Genomic DNA, 20,838 nt, shown 5'->3' with positions numbered 1-20,838 from the left:
TCCAGTTGTTTGCATGCTCATACATATTTTGGAAGCCTGAAGTAGGTGTGTGTGTATGCAGGGAGAAGGTGTGAAATTAAAAATGATACATGGGTTGTGAGGCTTGGAGACAGTAATGGAAAAAAATTGGAAGTGAAGAGGATTTGGGAGGAGCTCAATGTTAGTCTTTTAAGCTAAAGTCGATGGTGACACTTCCAGCATATGCTGGAGATAATTTACTGAATAGACTGCTGGAGTTGAGTCAACGCTGATGACAGAGGGAATACAAACTGCATCCCCCAGTGCCAGCAGACTCAGCTGTGCCCAAAAGAGGAAGGCGATTCATTCCTGGGCAAAGACAGTGGTACACGCACCCTGGAGTTCTGCCAAGGGAAGGCAGCCTTAAAGTGATTTGGGATGCATAGGAGCAATGCCTGGCAGATGCCCTGAATGAAAATCGTTCTTTGGTGCTCTGGCCATTCCTCTCCCCAGTGAGTACCATCCAGTTTTGGAGTCGTGCTTTCCATCTGAAGACCTCTTAACGAAGCAGGGTTGTTCCACTGTGAACTTCCACTGTGGTATGTGTATAATGTAAGCCACCAGGGTCCTGCAGCTTTGGATTTCTGCTGGCAGAGGCTGGTGGAACATGGGAGTGAATCGAAAGCATAAGAAAGACAGTGTTTGATGCTTTGCCTGAAGGGGTGGGAAAAGATACACTGGAGATATCTGACTAAGGAAAATGCGAACTTGTGAATGAAAGCAAGGTGTCAAGATAGTCCCTTAAATATTTTATTGCTGCTACTCTCTGTAAAATTTCAGATGGCAATTAGAAAGCAAGCGAATCTGGAATTTGTGCTCAGGCTTAGTATTGTATTGTTTCCAGTGCAAAGGCATTACTCAACTGGACAGAAACAGGCTGTTCTTTCACATGTTTAACAGCCAAGCAGTACCAACAAGAGTCTCTTCTGGTTCATAAATATGACCAGGCTACAACAATATGATTTAAAGCACTTTAAAAATACTGTTTATTGGGGTTCCTTCTATGATGAACTGCTGCATGATTTAATAATCTTTTACCATATCAGTTTAGTTGAATCCCAGTAAACATGCCACTGAACTCGGTTTCCATACTGAGCAAATGGTTCAGTTATCTCACACTTAACCCTTGGAACACTAAGATGTCACCATCTGCATGCTGTATCAAGATAGCAGATATACGTATGCTCATCTTCAGTACCTCCCCTCATGCCCGTGTTCCCTCTTGCTCTTCCAAAGGAATTACTGTCCCTAGCTTTCTTGCCGAGCAATCATACAACCTTACCCTCCTCATCTGTCCACACTTACCTACCCATAGCTGGCCTGCATAGAGCTGATCTGGCTTTGTGCCACAAACTTCTCAGTCCTGGTCGCTACTGCCACTGTTAACCAATTGCCCCTGGAAATAGCAGAAAGCAACAGCAAAGAAAAAGTTGTGGACACTGAGTGTGCAAATCAAAAGAGGAAAAAGGGTTCCCAACAGGGCATTCCTTCCTTAGGCCCATTAGCCAACACCCACAGGCCTCTCCTTTTCTCCCAGAGTGCCTCCCTCCCCAAGAATTATTTTCAAAAGGGATAAAAATTCCATCTGTTTTCTTTTGTATAATTGTATTAATTATACAAAGCGGTTAGAAAAATGATGAAAAATATTTTTGTTTAAACAAGGCTTCATTTCCCCACCTTTCACACAGATCACAGTCTCCTCCCTTTTGATTACATACTGCTGTTTTTAAAGCACCCCACTAAGTTCCATGATATTAAAGTGTGAAATCATAGAGGACCACAATTTTCATTGTGGGAAAATGCAAAATGAAAAGCTGGGCACCGTAAGGGAAAAATCTTAATTCAGTATGCAGCATGACAATATGGTCAGTTGTGGGAAGGCATGGTCCCAAACCAAAAGCCAAGATCAGAACACTCCTAAACTATGGGGAAATTTGAGACCAAATCCAAAATTAATCCAAAAGACATCACGGACTGGTAGTGCTATAAAGACCTATGGCAAAACTTTGGCTCTGACTAGCCTTAACTTTGAGAAAGTTTGGATCTGGATCTGAATGCTGTGGATCTGAGGAAAACAAAGTCAATTGCTTTGATATAAATATTCTCTCTTTTTTTTTTTTCCAAGGTTATCCCTGTACCCAATGTCTCTTTTTAATGCTGCTACCTAGGTTAGCTCTGCAGAGCCAGAATTCTAAGCAGCCTGTACTCATAGCACATGCACAGAACTCTGAGCTTAGAATGGACACCCAGACCTGCCCTCTCTCTAAATGGGGCCATGTATCGATTAGTTTTCAGAGAAGTTTGCTCTCGCTTATGAGGGGAAAAATGTCAAAATTCACATTCTGGAAAATTCATTAACAATAACAAAAAACAGTGCAAAAAAGTCAGGACAAATGGTTTTCACCACATCCAAATGACTGGTGCCATGTACATGGGAACAACAACCAAATAACGACCAGGGCAGCAGTTCTAACTGAGCCCCAGATAGCTGAAGTAGGAGGGGCAAAATAAAAGCCTATTTAGGATCTGATCTTGTTCTCACTGAAGTCAGTAGACAGAGAACATATGTTCTAACAGATCAGTTTAGGAGGCAGGACAGTCTTGTGCTTAAGGACTGGACTTATATAATCTGGGTTTAGCCCCAAATATTCTATGTGGCCTTACAAAAGTCATGTACTTGCTCTGTGCCTAATTCTCCATGTGTAAAGTAGGGATTAATTATATTTCTCTACTGCACAGAAGTGCAGCAAGAATTGAGAAATTCCTTAATATATAGGCGATGGCCAGTTACTAGGATGATGAGTAGCATAGAAAAGTCCATAAAATAGCAATCAGTATGCGCAGCCTGTTATAACTTTTCATCTCTTTGTCCAAACAAAGTGCACATCATTTAGTGCAGTTCAACCATTTTAGCTGTGCAGCATTCTGTAAATAAAGCTGTCCCCTGTCAAACTGTCAGCTTCTCTCCTTCAGCGCATCAGCTCAGAGTACGGCTTGAGAACCTAAGAAGATCTTTCTGCACCAACAATGGTTATTGACAGGCACCAGAAGGGAATCGGGCCATCTCTGTTTCAGGTCAACCAAAATGTAGCAAGAGAGTGAGGAGTGTATTTGTATTCTTGGGGCTGTCTGAAAGCAGAGCAAGATTCACAGGATCCTTCTCTGGTGCCCCGATTACTGTGCATAAAGCTGAGTTATTTTGAAATGGTAGGGCTGGAAAGGATTCAGATTTTTTTTTTTTTAAAAGGAACTAAGTAAATAGTGGTCAGATGCAGAGGTGGCAGCAGTCCCAACAGGCAGACACTGATTTCATCTGCACTTTCCTTTGAGTATTTTCTTTACAGTTTATACTCACTAACAGTTTCATTGGATTTGCACAGCAAATCAAGACGCATTAACAGTGTAAACTGTCAAAGATTCTTTCTGCTTGTGGACAGCTCTCCAGAAATTCTAAAACCATCCCTGTTATTTTGGTGCATTCTTATTTAAACTCTAGAGGCCTGTATTGCAAATCCCCCAGCCTCTGGCAGTTGTGCTAAAAACAACAAGAATTCTTTGTACTCCTCCAAACAGAAACAGTGAAAAAAAAGCTGCATGCAATCAAGTGTTCAAGTAGGTTGCAGCTGGGAGAAATGGTACTGGAAGCTCAGGAAAGCTTTGCAGAATCTATCTCACTAGGAAATGTGCTCACCACACCAGGGACAAGTTAGTTCATTCATGCTGTCCAGTAGCATTCACATTTTTTCCAGCTCAGTGGTACTGATCAGCAGACAGGAAAAAGGCAAGAGACAAAGAAAAACATTTCAACCTTTTCTTAGAGGTTAACAGTAAGATGTATTCAGTTATTCGGGAAGGGGCCTGGAGTGAGGAATCCTAAGTTGTATTTTTGAATCTGCCAATTACTAGCTGCCTGATGTTAGGTATGGATCCTGACCCGCTCTGTACCTCAGTTTCTCCATCTACAGAGAAATAATACTTTACTCAGGGGTGTTGTGAGGATAACTAGCTTCATGCATATAAAGCACTTTGAGCTCCTTAGATGAAAAGCTCTGTGGAAGTGCAAAGTATTATCATCCTACAGGTCACAAATATCTTGTAAGAACATCTAACTGACCTGGTAATGACAGGTTTCAGAGTAGCAGCCATGTTAGTCTGTATCCACAAAAAGAAAAGGAGGACTTGTGGCACCTTAGAGACTAACAAATTTATCTGAGCATAAGCTTTCGTGAGCTACAGCTTACTTCATCGGATGCATTCAGTGAATTTCATTTCCACTGAATAAATTTATTAGTCTCTAAGGTGCCACAAGTCCTCCTTTTCTTTTTGACCTGGTAATGCGTATCTAGTTAAGTACATAATAGACCTCTGCTGTGGCAGGGTAAGTACATTTTACGTTGTACACTAAACAAAACATTTTTTAAAGTTTTATTTTGTATGTGTTCTTCAGCAGAACATACACTAGGCTTCACAGTAATTACTGTAGGACCTACCAAATAACCTGAAAGAGCAACTGGTTAGTATGGACCTCCAACTAGCAAAGAGAACTCTGCACAAAGATCAAAGATTGTCTCTGGCCCTTTTTATTCATATGGTATTTATTAAACCAAAACTCTGTGTAGCTACAACTTATCATGTATATTAGTTTCCGTTCCATGTAGGTACGGTTACCATATACCAATAAGGAAAAATTCTTTGCATAGTCTGATGTGAAACTTAAAGCATAATCAGCAACTGAAAATAAATATGACTTAAAACAAAGACTATGGCTAAGATTTTTAAAAGTGATTCACGATTATTTGTGTGCCCCGCTTGAGATGCCTTAAAGGGGGTTGATTTGCAGAAAGTCCTGAGCACCCAACTTCTGCAAAGATGCCTCAACTTTTAAGATGTTTCTGCTCAGGCACCCAAAAACTGAGGCACCCCAAATTACAATGCTATTTTTGTAAATCTTGGTCTAGGGCCCACTTTGCCTTCTATTTTTGCTCCTGTTGAAGCCAGTCTCAAGAAACTAGGATCAGGATCAGGCCCTAAGAACTGAGTTTAAAGGCACGCTATGGATCGCGTCACATAACACATTTTTTCTAAATTAAAGATAGAAATGCCTTGTTCCATCTCTGTTCAGACAGCTAATGAGGGAGTGTCACTAGAAATACTGTCCTAACTAATGAAGAAACACAGTAATGATAGTTCACTTTTCTACCAAGTAATTATTGTCTGGTTCTGATTCAGAGACAGGCAAAGGATTTGAAGGGAGAAAGTCTAGACTAGCTCTGTTTATTCAGGGCATGAAACTAAGTACAAGGTAATGGGTGGGGGCTGGTTGCTAGGTATCTCTGGGATGGGGAGAAGAAAGGCCGCGTAGCGCAAGTAGCTCTCCACTGCAACATTGCTGTGAAGGACATAGTAAGAGGAGATCAGAGATCTGCTCAGTCCTACTAACTGATTAACCTTTGAAAGTTTCACTCTTCTTGCTGCACTGTATAAGTTATGGTGACTAGTTTGAGTAACAACAAATTCTCCGTAAGTACAGGATAGATTAAACAAAAATAAACCTGTTTACATACATTTTATTTAGAAATAACAAATGAAATAGCAACCACTTTAATACATTGTATGTGCAAACTAATAAAGATTCCATGCAAACCTTTCTTTCTCCTGGGGCACCAACAATTTCTTCCCAAGAGTTTTGCTTGCTGGAAAGGGATGCAAAGAGGTTTAGCACCAGAAAGGAGAAGCTTCTAACTCCCACTCTCAGAAGGGAAATTGACTCTTTCAGTAAGAGATCCTATACTCTTTACACTGGCTATGGATGAGTTCCCCTCTAGCAGTAGTGACTTAAATAAGAAACACTAGAATGGCAGATATGACAGGTCCCTATAGGTCATTTGAATGAGCAGTGAAAATCCTCAATCATAGTTTTATAGACACAAATGTCACACCAGGAAAACCAGATTGTACACATGCTCCTGATGATGAGCAAAACTTTTTACACAGACCAGGAACTTCTGCAAGTACTTCAGTCATATTTTGCTCCAGAACCACATCAGTGAAAAATTCTAGCTTCATAAAAGAAAGTGAAAAAGAGGGAGAAATGATTTCATGATCTGTGGCTGAACATTGTGAATGGGTTAAATGACACTCAATGTCAAGCTCGTCTGTAGTTTAAGTAATGAGGTGACAGAAACCTTATATCATAAGTGGAGATATGTAATAATGCTATGAATACAGTAGGAGTTCCCATGCAACAATCTAAGAATATTGAGATGTAACCATTTTATGAACCTTGTATATGATCCAGTCAGTGTGGGCAAGTTATTACATATTGGTATGAGTATATTCGTCTGCCTTAATGATGGATTCTTAGTAACATGAAATCTTTAAATCATGATTTGAGGACTTCAGTAACTCAGTCAGAGGTGATGAGTCTATTACAAGAATATGTGTGGGTGAGGTTCTGTGGCCTGCAATGTGTAGGAGGTCAAACTAGATGATCATCATGGTCCTTTTTGGCCTTTAAGTCTATGCGTTTATAACAGGGCTCTGTGAGAAGATAAAACAGGAAGGCAATACAATTGCTCCACAGATAAGCAACCCCCAACAAAACACTTGGGGTGACAATTACAAGACAAAGATATCCTTCCAGGCTTCAGGCTGAAGTAACATAGCAGTTTTGCCATGCTGGGAACTAGAGAACAAAAAGAAAGTATATAGTTTAAAAGAGCTTTTCAAGAAAAGATGAGGGGGTCAATTGTCAATGAGTTTTGTCCAGAAGTCAAGCTGACCAACATGCTCTATGAAGGAGTCTGAAGGAGTTCTGCCTTTCTAGATCCAGAAAACAGTAAGCCTTCAGGAAAAGCAGGCATTGCATACAGGGTGTTTTATTGTTTTTAAGATATGTTTTCTCTGAGATGCTCTTGTTTCAATAGATAGTACTTTCCTTGAAGGAGGAGACTGCCATCCAGAGCCCTGTCTGAGAATGGGGAAATTGTATGATTCTGCCCTGATCCAGGTGACAGCTCAAGGACTGAGACCTGGAAGGGCGTGCGCTCACCAGGAGGGGTAAGAAGTGCAGTTGGTACACTACCTGTGACACACCTATTGCCTGGGTTTGGTCTCAACACAACTAGGCTCTCTCTATGGATGACCGTATAAGGAAATCCCAATATGTGAAAATTGTTAAGTGTTTGCAAATCCAGGGTTATTTACTGATCAGATCTACTACAAGAGCTATGCTCAAGAGCTCTCTGCTGATGTGCCAGACACAAAAAAAAATTCAGAGAACTGACCCAGGCCAAACTTACTTACAAATGCAAGAGGTTGTGTGGACACCACCATTAATCCTTTTGGGGAAACACCGGCACCAGCCTTATTTCAAAGGTTTGAGCTGTGCTGCCATGGGAGATGGAATGGCAGACAAGGAGTAACCCTTTCTTTTCTTCCCTCCTGCCCTCTCTAAACCCAGCAGATATGTTAGATCTACCTCAATAGAGTCCCTGGCACTGCTGCATGCCTCTGCTATCTCTTCTATAGCTTGCCTAGATCATGTCCTCTTCCCACTCTGGATGGGGAGGGACGGAGCAAACCCCATCTGTCAGATGTACAAATGTCATTGAGCCAACGCCACTGAGTTTCCCTGCCCTCCTGTAGGTATTCCCCACAGATGATGTGATTGGCTAGGTTTGCACAGAGGGTAAATCAACTGTTTTTTCCAAGAATCATATGACCATCTTTAATTATGAATATTTAATTTCAGTCTCATGTAACAAAAAGATATTCCACAAAAGCAGGATTAGGGTGGTTTAGCAGCACAAGCTTTTTTGATTCATTGCACAGCTCCATCTTACCCTGTAGCATCCAGAACACATCGTGTTCTCGCTCTTGCTTTTCCCCACCGCTTGTATCTTGGCTCCCTTGGCCATTGCAGTCTTATATTTACATAGCTGGCCCTGACAATGTAAGTCAGCTCTAGCTCTTATCACATGAACAAATGTAACATGCAGATCACACAGAACATTACTTATCCGATTTTCCTCCTCATTATTAAGCAGGTCATGTTTTGGCATTTGTCTGCTGCAGGATAATTAAAATGTGTTTCACATATTAAACATTTCTGCTTTGCCAAAGAAGAGTCTTTTTATTATTAATTTATTATTATTAATTATTATTATTATTGTGAATAATTTCAGAACAGGACAAAATACAAATAGGGGAAACTTTCAATGTGGCACAGAAAAAGATAGATTTAACACTCTCCAAACAGTAATAGGGGACCTGCAGGTGTAAAGCATAGGGATGCCAGTTTTGGTTGCATATATTCCTGGAGGTTTTATCACAATATAATCTTTAATTAAAGATTAATATTAAATTCCTAGAGATTCCAGGACAATCCTGGAGGGTTGGCAACCCTAAAGCTACTGGTCACCATGTTACATATGCCATGGGAGGCTGTTGTAGACCAGTGATTCTCAATCAGGGATCTAGAGCCTCCTCGGGGACCGCAAGCAGGTTTCAGGGGGTCTGCCAAGTATGCCAGCATAAGACTCTCTAGGGTCCAGGTCAGAAAAGCCGAAGCCCCACTGCACAGGGCTGCACCCTGGGGCCCCAAGCCCCACCACCTGGGGCTGAAGCCGAAGCCTGAGCAACTTTAGCTTCATGGGTTCCCCTGTGGTGTGGAGCCCTGGGCAATTGCCTTGCTTGCTACCCCCTAACTCCATCCCTGGTTTTTATATGCAGAGAAACAGTTGTTATAGCACAGCTGGGCCATGGAATTTTTATAGCACGGGGGAGGCTCCGAAAGAAAAAGGTTGAGAACCTCTGTTGTAGACCACTCCTACAGAGCCCACCTCTCTAGCTTCAACTGGAGATCCTCAGACTTTGAAGGTCCATGGTTCAATCCCTGGTGCATAGGCTGAGGTAGCAGCCATCACTCAAGCGTTATGCTCTGCCCTGAAACAATGTCCCTTAATGACGGTTATGTATCACACGATGCAAACAGATAGAAACATAAAATACTCTTACTAGAATGTTGCAACATAACACTAAATTTCTGATGATTCAGAAACACAGAAGAACTCCCAAACAGGCTGCTGCCTGAACCAGAGAGGCACAATTCATCTCACCTTGCTTTAAGCTGGTTCTTTTCAAGCTGGCTCTGCTCCCATGTTTTGCTACTAGAGCCCTGTAGCCTAGGAGCAGGGACAGGGAAGAAGCACCCCCCTTCGCTTCCAACACCATCCTCAATACACCACAATGCTCAGATTATCAAAATGATAAGGCAGCTTCTTGTGCTATTGAGAAGGAATTTTAAAAGATACAGTCCACAAGATGTCACAATTATCTCCATGAGAGCTGAAATATATAAAACAACCACTTATGGTGTTTTTCCAGCCTTTTAGTGACTGAATGCTGCAGGGCCTGAATGCCCAGGAGTGCTGAACTGGGGGTAAGAGACAACTTTCCAGAGAAGAACCAGGCTGCAAGTCCTATACCTCTGGCTAGACACAAATTAGACGGATGCGGACTCTCAGCTGTCAGTCAAGTGATATGGTAGGTGTCAGCTTGAAAGGAGCTGGATGTAAATCTGCCTCATTTTTCAAAGGCTTTTAGGTGATTGATTACCTTTCAGTGTTAGAGACCTGATTGATTAACTTCTGGTCCAGGTTTTTTAATTCTCCTTGTTAATTATGCCTGGTGGGAGAAGGGAATTGATGCCCAGTCTTTGCCCCTAACTCAGATCCTCACATGACCAATCCCGGACATGAAAACAACTCCACTATGCAGACTGTCTGAATTAATGCTGATCAATAAGATCACCAACATCTGAGTGTGGGACAGAGAGAGAGAGAAAGCAGGAGTGAGAGAAATCTGTGTTGCTAACCCAAGTTATCCAAGTTCTCTGAAGCAATGAACTTGTATAAATTATCATCTCATATCAATAGACCCTTTACAGCAGGTCCTATCTTGTAACTCCTTGACTGTACTGCTGATACAAAATCAAGGACATGCAGGGCCATACCTGCTAAGTGCAGCAGCACAAAAGATTTGCTGCCATGTATACCTAGAGCATTCATTTATCAGCAGTCAAGTGGTAAAATTATACTACAGTTTCCTAAAATGAGACTTCCTTTAAATTGTACCCCCAAACAGGCGGTGAGAGATTGTTTGCAGGGACTGAAATGCAGGAATTCTGTACTAGCCAAAGTGAGGCTCACAAAGAACCAAAGAGCACCTTACTGTTATCTCTGCTCACGGCAAATTGTTTAGTGGAATTTCTAGGGTGGGCAAATAGTGTGGGGAAAAATTGGAAGACATCTTATTCTCCATCCTATTCCTCATGGATCCCAATATCTTGATTGCTTTGCGACCATAGCTGCACATTGAGCCGTAGTTTTTCATTGAGCTGTCTAAAATGATGCCCAGGTCTTTAATAAGAGTGGCTTATTATGTTCCGTTATGTTCCAACCCATTGGAGTTGCACAGGTGTCATTGACATAAAATACTGGCCTGCCAAATCTTTACTGCAGCTAATGATGCATGGGAAGTAAAGGACCCAGCTTTGTCCTCAGAACCCAGTTTGAATTTGCCGATCTGGCAGCTAGAAAAAAAATCTTTCTATCTGTAGACGAGCACAATTGACAGACAAATCAATGGGCCAGATTCTGATTTCAGTTGCACCAACATAAATCTGGAGTAAATTTCACTGAAGATTAAGGAGATAGTGTAAATCTCCACTTGGTAAATGAGATCAGGATTTGGCCCAGAATGTTTAGGAGGAAGAATGGTATATTGCAAAACAAAGGGACAGTGTATATACTGGGCTATATATACACACTGTTTACCATCATCAGATAGTCTGAGCCCCTGTCTCTTTCTCCATTTCCCCAAGTATCTGTTTGGAAAGTGACCCTTTCCCAGGAACGTTCTGAGATGAACAAGCTGTCAGCAATCTTATGAATTGTGTAAGCCAGCCACTTTTCCTGCAATAATCATTTTAAAAAGAAAAAGAGGACTACAACAGTAGGAAATCTTTCTAATTAAAGCCCCCAAATAGCCCTGAGGGGTCAAGCAGAAATGGAACTGTCATATGGCTGTGAAAAGCATGTGAAATTTCAAGGGATTTCTATTTCATGTGAAGGCCAGCCAGCTCAAATATGGGTTGGTAGGAAATAGCTGCAGAGAAAAATTCATTAGCATTAGAAGTTGGTGTGAAGTCTGTCCTTTGAAGAGTGAGTGGTTCATGTAAACCTCAATGTATTTGGGTTTTATCCTAGCTCCTAAAAAAGGATGTTTAGCCAAAATCTTCACATCTCTGATGCTTGAATGTTGTTACTGGATTTTCTTTTATATACTTTCATCTCAGTTAATCTTGTCCACTGCTATTTGCAGTTTACATTATAATACATCTGTGACATTGCACTCCATATGTTTTATGGAAACATATTAATGATCTGGAGGATGGCCCTCAGCAAGTTTGCAGATGACACTAAACTGGGAGGAGTGGTAGATACGCTGGAGGGTAGGGATAGGATACAGAGGGACCTAGACAAATGAGAGGATTGGGCCAAAAGAAATCTGATGAGGTTCAGCAAAGACAAGTGCAGAATCCTGCACTTAGGATGGAAGTTTCTCATGCACTGCTACAGACTAGGGACCGAATGGCTAGGCAGCAATTCTGCAGAAAAGGACCTCGGGGTTACAGTGGACGAGAAGCTGGGTATGAGTCAACAGTGTGCCCTTGATGCCAAGAAGGTTAATGGCATTTTGGGCTGTATAAGTCGGGGCATTGCCAGCAGATCGAGGGACATGATCGTTCCCCTCTATTCGACATTGGTGAGGCCTCATCTGGAGTACTGTGTCCAGTTTTGGGCCCCACACTACAAGAAGGATGTGGAAAAACTGGAAAGAGTCCAGCGGAGGGCAACAAAAATGATTAGGGGACTGGAACACATGAGTTATGAGGAGAGGCTGAGGGAACTGGGATTGTGGTTTAGAATCTTGATGGCTCCCATTGGCTAGGACAATTGGTTGTAGATGGTTTATTTACCTGCAAGCCTTCCTGTGTACATGTGGGCCAGCCTGTGGGTAATAAAGAATGAGGTCTCACAGGACATGTGACCATGTCACATGATACTGGAATCCATCTTAAATCTGGTACTTTTCCATTTAGAAAGAGGGGTGGGGACACAGAGAGACAAAAGATTCCCACCTTGTGCCAAAGCTATAAAAGGGAGTGGAACAAAGGGGGTGGCCAGTCATGAGAACACCCCTGCTTTCCATCTAAGATGTCTGCTGGAACTAACAAGGACTGTACCAGGGGAAAGGATTGCACCCAGACTAGGAAGGAGTCTAGACTGTGAAAGAAGCTTATTGGAACATTTCTGAGGGTGAGATTTTACCTGCAATCAATCAGTTTCTTAATGTATTAGGCTTAGGCTTGCGTGTTTTTGCTTTATTTTGCTTGGTGACTTATTTTGTTCTGTCTGTTATCACTTGAAACCACTTAAATCCTACTTTTTCTACTTAATAAAATCACTTTTGTTTATTAAGTATCAGAGGGGTAGCCGTGTTAGTCTGGATCTGTAAAAGCGGCAAAGAGTCCTGTGGCACCTTATAAACTAACAGATTATTGGAGTATAAGATTTCATGGGTGAATACCCACTTTGTTGGATGCATCCGACGAAGTGGATATTCACCCACGAAAGCTTAGACGTATTGGAGCATGTTAGTCTATAAGGTGCCACAGGACTCTTTGCCGCTTTTGGTTCTTATTAAACCCAGAGTAAATGATTAATACCTGTGGGAGCAAACAGCTGTGCATATCTCTCTATCAGAGGGCAAACAATTTATGAGTTTACCCTGTATAAGCTTTATACAGAGTAAAACGGATTTAGTTGGGATTTGAATCCCATTGGGAGCTGGGTGTCTGGGTGCTGGAGCTAGGTGCCCTGCTGAGCTGTTTTCACTTAAAGCCTGCAGCTTTGGGGGTGTGGATCAGACCTGGGTCTGTGTTGCAGCAGGCTAGAATGTCTGGCTCAACAAGGCAGGGTTCTGGAAGTCCCAAGCTGGCAGGGAAAATGGGCTGAGAGGTAATTCCAGCACGTCAGGTGACAGTCCCAAGGGGGTCTCTGTGACCAAACCCCTCACAACGTCATCCATTTTTAGCATCTGATCCTTCTTCAGTTGAAGCCAATGGGACTTTTGCTATGGATTGCAATTGGAATAGGTAGAGGGCCTGGTAGATAGCATAAGCTTTTGAAAAATTATCAAAATATTTGGGAAGATGTAAGCAAGATGTTTTTCTATTACCCTTTTGAACCAGGTCAAAGACCCAACACAATTAAAGAGCATTTCTAAAAAGTACCATTCAGATCACAGCTTTGGCTGCTGTTTTTCTATAACAAGTCATCATTTAGACTAGATCAACATTCACTTTTGTCAGGTCAATTTCCTTAAGCTTCTTTTTCTGAATATGTATAACTGCTAAGCTAAGCATGGCCCACACATTTTAATACAATATTGGCTATTTGCATTTAGAGGCCTTTCCAGAAAAATCTTGGGGAAAAAGCTCAAAAGTATAAGTTCTCTAATGCATTTATAAAACCTGCTGCTATTTCCTGAATCTCCCTGTACTACTTGTCCTTAATGATAGCCAGTAACTCTAGGACCATACATACTTCTCTGTTAATGTGTAATTATGTTACTCATGCTAATCCATAAGGGGGATCAGACTTCATTAACTCTAATCTATTTTATGCAGAAGTTAAAGCAAAGTGATTTACAAGTTTGAATAAAGCTCAGGTTTTTAAATATAGGTTAACAACTTCTTTAAAAAAAACCACTTGGGGCCCATTTCTGCTCCTCCCAAAGTCAATGGCAAAAACACTCCCATGCACTTCAATGCATGCAGAATTTGGCCCTGTATTTCTATTGCATAGATCAGACATATAGATGACTGCTGAATCAGAGCCATCTAACAAAAGAAGAAAGTATAATAAACTTCCTTAATCATAATTACCACTTTCTTATCTTCTGGATACAACCTATAAAAACAATCAAAACTAAAGATATAAAAACATTAACATTTTATTGCATTAATGCCTATAAGACCCTACATGCAATCAGTCCCTCTCAGAGGTCCAGAGAGGCTCGGGCCACTTCCAGCTTTTGAGGCCCCTAGCCATAATAAAAATAAAAAACAACACATGAAAACGAAATAAGGCACCAAAAAAAGAGCGAGACATAATTTGAATATTTTTTTATTTAACAAATGCTTTTCTAGCCTTTTTCTGTGCAAAAAAATTAAGGCTTTTACCAAATCACATCTCTTATTTGCTTAAATTTGCAGCTCTAAGCTGAGAGTGTGTGTCACACTTTGGTCCAATAGGGATGCACGTAAAAACAAGTTGCAAAACTTATCAAATGCCAAAAAATTAACATGTGTCTGAATTTGAGGCCCACTTTGAGCTTGAGACCCAGGCCAAATGGCCCTCCTGGGCCCCCTCTGATTGGCCCTGCATTCAATACACTGCCACACTGACCAACAAAATTGACAGGAATCCTTTAAAATGCCTCCTCTCCCACATTTTGTGGGAGCAGAAAATTATTTTGGATAGCTACAGTAGGAATAGGGAAATAGGCTGAGAATCAGATTCAGCCAGTATTATTATTGGGTTTCCTCTTCTTCAGATGATATTTTAGATTTGGAGATGAGAAATGAAATTTTAAACCTATTTGCTTCAGTAAACTAGGGGAAATTTAGTTGCATGGTGGTTTCTGCTTGACTCACCTGAATTGCTGGTTCAAAGGGTTTTCATTGTAATAGAATTTGACAACAAACTGAACCGCAAGGAAAGCCTATAACCAGGTTATAATTGCCCAGAACCTCTACTGAAAATTGTCTAAGAAAACCTTTAATAGCACCCAAGTGTCTGAGAAGGGTGAAGAAAGTGCTCTCATGATGGGACCGCTACTATGCACATGACCTTGTCAGTTGGGCCTTCTCACCCAATCTTGAAGTGAGCCAATGAAGAGGCCCTAGGTACGAATTTGATCCTTACTAATAAATAATAAGAATACATTGCAGATCTATAGTGCTACCATCTCAAAGTGCTTCACAAATGTTCATGACTTTAGCCTCACAACACCCCTGTGAAATGTTTTACAGGTGGAGAAACTGAAGCACAGAGAGGTTAAGCGCTTGGTCCTGCAAGGAGCTGAGCACTCAGGCCCCAGTCCAGAAAAATACTCTAACACATGATCAGTCCCATTGGGACTTCAGAAGGACTACGCCTGTGCTCAAAGTTAAGCATGTACTTAAGTGCTTTGCTGGATCAGGGTGACAATGTCTTTGCAGCCTTGAGCCCTCATAAGAACGGCCATACGGGGTCAGACAAAGGTCCTTTCAGCCCAGTATCCTGTCTACTGACAGTGGCCAATGCCAGGTGCCCCAGAGGGAATGAACTTAACAGGTAATGATCATGTGATCTCTCTCCTGCCATCCATCTCCACCCTCTGACAAACAGAGGCTAGGGACACCATTCCTTACCCATCCTGGCTAATAGCCATTAATGGACTTAACCTCCATGAATTTATCCAGTTCTCTTTTAAACCTATTATAGTCCTAGACTTCACAACCACCTCAGGCAATGAGTTCCACAGGTTGACTGTGAGCTGTGTAAAGAAGAACTTCCTTTTATTTGTTTTAAACCTGCTGCCCATTAATTTCATTTGGTGGCCCCTAGTTCTTATATTATGGGAAGAAGTAAATAACTTTTCCTTATTCACTTTCTCCACACTACTCATGATTTTATATACCTCTATCATATCCCCCCTTAGTCTCCTCTTTTCCAAGCTGAAAAGTCTTAGCCTCTTTAATCTCTCCTCATATGGGACCCGTTCCAAACCCCTAATCATTTTGGTTGTCCTTTTCTGAACCTTTTCAAATACCAGTATATCTTTTTTGAGATGAGGGGACCACATCCGTACTCAGTATTCAAGATGTGGACGTACCATGGATTTATATAAGGGCAATAAGATATTCTCTGTCTTACTCTCTGTCCCTTTTTTAATGATTCCTAACATCCTGTTTGCTTTTTTGAATGCCGCTGCACACTGCGTGGACATCTTCAGAGAACTATCCATGATGACTACAAGATCTCTTTCCTGATTAGTTGTAGCTAAATTAGCCCCCATCATATTGTATGTACACTTGGGGTTATTTTTTCCAAGGTCATTACTTTACATTTATCCACATTAAATTTCATGTGCCATTTTGTTGCCCAGTCACTTAGTTTTGTGAGATCTTTTTGAAGTTCTTCACAGTCTGCTTTGGTCTTAACGATCTTGAGCAGTTTAGTATCATCTGCAAACTTTGCCACCTCACTGTTTACCCCTTTCTCCAGATCATTTATGAATAAGTTGAATAGGATTGGTCATAGGACTGACCCTTGGGGAACACCACTAGTTACCCCTCTCCATTCTGAAAATTTACCATTTATTCCTACCCTTTGTTCCCTGTCTTTTAACCAGTTCTCAGTCCATGAAAGGATCTTCCCTCTTATCCCATGACATGACAACTTAATGTACGTAAAAGCCTTGTCAAAGGCTTTCTGGAAATCTAAGTACACTATGTCCACTGGATCCCCCTTGTCCACATGTTTGTTGACCCCTTCAAAGAACTCTAATACATAAGTCCTCAAAGGCAACAATGGAAACGGCCCAAGCTGATCAGAGAAAACAAAGGGAAACCATAGTCACATACTCAGAAAGACCATGATGGTAATGGGATTCTTTTAAGAGTTATTTGCTACTTGTAATTCCATCCATCCTATTCATCACATGAACCAAAGAGATTGCTTACTGTATCTATTTTGCTTTTCTTTTAATGTTCTCTGTTGCCTGATCTTGCCTTATACAAACTGTAACTATATAATAAATGCTATAAAGAAAGAACCTTTGGTCTGTGTCATGTTTAAGGAGCACCCTTGGAAACATTATAACCTCTAGAGAATGCGTGCCTTACGGACAGATATGCCTAGCACGGTTATTTGGGTACACAGCAGAGTGTTGGAAATATGGTCTCAGGGCATGGTGAAGCTCATTGTATTTCAAAACTTACTGGGGAGACCAGACAGAGGGGAACAGTGCAAGTGCCCATAAATGGAGCCATGCAATTCATATAGAATAGTGCTGTTTAGACATATCAAAACATCTGCTAGATATATGTGTGTGAGAGGGACAACGACACTTGACTTTTTTTACTAATGATTGACACTTGTCAATTTATTAGAAGAATAGCCACATAATCCCACTATTTATCCTTCAGTGAAGAAGTTGGTTTATCCATGGAAATAAACTCCCAATTACAAATAAAATCTTCAAACCACTCATGTAAATACATACTTTTAGGAGAATTAAGTTCATTTTTCCATTCAGCAAGGAATACATTCATTTGAACTGTCTGCTGCTAACACAAAGACAACTGGAGGCATTTTAAAACAAAAATAATTCATATTTAGCATGCATAAGACCCTGCTGATGTAGTGCATGCATCCTTGCCATTTGGAAAGCAAATAAATAGGAGAAACCTCAGCCCAGGGGTAAATAGCAAGGACCTCTCACCCTCCAGTACACAAAAGCAAAGAAAATCGTTATTACACTGCCTGAATGTTTTTCAGTTCAAGCACCTACGCTTTGTGGTTCCAGGAAGACTTCAGTACAATGCTGATTATAAGAGATATAATAAACTTCTTCAAAGACCATTTTCAGCAGAGACTTGAAAAAAAGAAAAATCCACAAAGAGCAGTGGAGTGAAATAAGGAACAGCAATCACTTATATTTTTTCTTGTGATGTAAGGAAGCCAGAGAAAATTACCGCTATCCTGGCCTCATGCTTTCAAGCCACTTCCACTAATTTAATAGTATGGAGCTGGACGGTAACTGAAAGCCACAGGCTGCACTGGAGGCAGGTGCAGAGGGCTGCCCTAGTGCTGAGGGAGCTTGGTGGAAGAATTCTGGGGATCTCAGATCAGAGGTGCCAATTTCCTGGTTTTCCCATGGGTGCTAAGCCCCGCTCTGCCACAGTCCCTGTCCCCATTCCACCCCTTCCCCCAAGACCCCATCCCCTCCCTGCCTCTTCCCACCCCATTCTGCTCTCTTCCCTGAGCGCATCCAGCCCTTATATCCACCTCTTACTGCCCCTGCTCCTCCCAGCGCCTCCTGTACACTGTGAACAGCTGATCATCAGTGGGCAGGAGGTGCTGGGGGGAGGGGGAGGAGCTGATTGGCAAGGCACTGGGGTGGAGGAGAGAAGCTGATCGGTGGGGCCCACCAGTGGGTGGGAGGGGGAGGAGCTGAACAGCAGGGCCACCGGTGGCTGCTCAGCACCCACTATTTTTTCCCTGTGGGTGTTCCAGCCCCTGAGCACCCACAGCATCGGTGCTTATGTTTCAGACATCATTCCTTCTGGGGATTCCTGGAGAGTACCAAGTGCTCTCCTCTGTGCTTGGCCAGGTTCAGCTGGGGCAGAACCAGGGGCTCACTGACTAGTTCTCTCTCTTCTGGGGAGGCTAACAATGCTGGGAGCCATTGCCACGCACAGTTCCTGTGCTCGCCAGTTATTCTGTGGCTGGTTTCTGCAGAGGGGCACAGTGGAAGAAGGCTCCTTACGCCTTCTCTTCTCTACAGGCTACATTCGATGCATTGGATACTGCAGCATGCCCAGTGGTCACCTCACTCACCATGCACACGACTCCATGGCTACAGTCATCAGGAATACTGGAGGAGGTCCAGAGAACAAGTGAGGACCTCCAATTCTAAGGTTGTGACCTATTTAATGTAAGACCCAATGAAATCGTGCACTCTCTGAAAGGTTCAGGAGCCACTGTTTGTTATTTGGGAATCTATAGGCCAGCCCCTAAGAGAAATCAGACCAGTCACAAAGCCACTGTAGACAAAGACCCTCCACATATGACTATAACCCACAATTTTTTTCCCCAAGGTTCCCAGCTACTACGGGGTTCTATACCACCTGGATTCTGTCCTGGTGAAGGAAATGAGGGATGGTTGGGCCTACTCTGCCCTACATGGCCATTGTGAGAGGTGCAAGGCATCCAGGGTGCAGACGTGGTCCAGTTGTTTCTATTGGCCAAAAGATTTTGATCTTGTACTCATGGGGTGCATGCACACCAAGAGTGGAATCCAGGTGGACAACACATCTCAGTTACTGGAAGGTATGTGACCATTCTTTTTTATTGGGAAACTTCAGCATTTTCCCCCCAGTTGTTCCTTTCTAAATTTCTCAGAGAAAATACTTCCCCCCCCAGTAATAATATATAGTGAAATCTTCAGTAATGGGGAAAACAATACTTCTTATACTAGATTTACTCCAGGTTTTTGCACCATTACTGTGATATGCTGTAGCAATTTTTTAAGTGTCAGCACAGAGTCCAAAGGAGAGCTGAGGCTAAACAATTAGCCTCACTTCAGAGCAGGCCACTGGAGTTTACTACACGCTTTGTGTGCTCTTGACATAAAACAAACTATTACAGCTAATAAAATGCAATCCTTCTGCTGGTTGGAGTTGGCAGCAACAAAGGCCAGGTTCAATATCTAGGGTTTCTTTTCAACAATACAACACAGAACCAGCTTGAGCCCCTACCCAGTAATCTGGGACAATTACACATCACCCCCTGGGTGCCTCTGAAAGGCAATACTTCCCCTCTCACAAGCACAGAGTCTGAGTGTAGAAAATAAACTTTTAATGAAAGGAGGGAAGTCACCCTTCGTTAATTTGGGAAAATGCCGTAAGCAGGATTCATAAACATAAAGCCATGAGCAAAAGACCCACCCCAGAGTACGTTGGGCAGTGTCATTTTGCCTCAGGGTTTTGATGTCCATCAACCAAAAGTTCCTTTAACATGCCCTTCCCTTCTCCCTCCACCGCACCCCACTCACAGCTGTTGTCCTTGGTCAGTGAAGACCCAGAGTTCAGAGCTGCATCTGCATGAGTTCACCTCCCACCCTGCAGGGGGTGGGGGCACTTTGCTCACTCTGATGTCCAAGTGCTTCCTCTGGCATCAGTTGCCCTGCCAGCTGCTCGCTGGCTCGAGATTAGTGACCTAGAGATAAAAGCACATTATGTCATTTTCAGGTCCCTGAGTCATCCACTTCCAAATACTTCTAATATGGCCATTTAAAAATCTATAATAGGGTGCAATGAAAGATGGCCTGGGGCTCTATAGACAAATCAGTTATACAAATCATAAAGCATTCTATTTAGCATCTGCAGCTCCAGCACTCCATTCCAATAACTAGAATGAACCTCGCAAGTTCAAAGCATAGTTAGGAGAAGGTTTTCATACATTTACTGCTTCACACTGTTTCATTAATCATTGTAGCTGATGTTTTGACCAATCCAACCGTCATCAGGGCTTGATACTGAATTACTATTTAAATAGAAAATTTCAGGTCCAGCACCTGATCTCCCTTTAGCATCACTAGAATGGGATTCCTCGCATAATGCACCAAATCCAGGATTTATGTTATGCATTGATTTTTATTTTGCATTAGAATATTGATGATGAAAATCAATCCTAGGTTCACAGCATCTGCAGAAGGGATCCTAGCGCTGCTGATGAGAGATGAGGTGTTGGAGAAGGCTTATTTTTTTAAAGAGCTATTCAAAGCTGCAGCTATAATGAGAAATAAAATATGCTATAGCATCATTTCGAACACTGACTAAAACTGTGTCTGATTTGTCCATTTACACCATAGGATGCTCTCTTTATTTGCATACAACCAGCAGCAATTCCAAGTGTGACT

This window comes from Lepidochelys olivacea (genome assembly GCF_965140295.1).
Source record: "Lepidochelys olivacea isolate rLepOli2 genome assembly, chromosome: 2".
NCBI lineage: Eukaryota > Metazoa > Chordata > Testudines > Cheloniidae > Lepidochelys > Lepidochelys olivacea.
Note: the sequence above shows the minus strand (reverse complement) of the source record.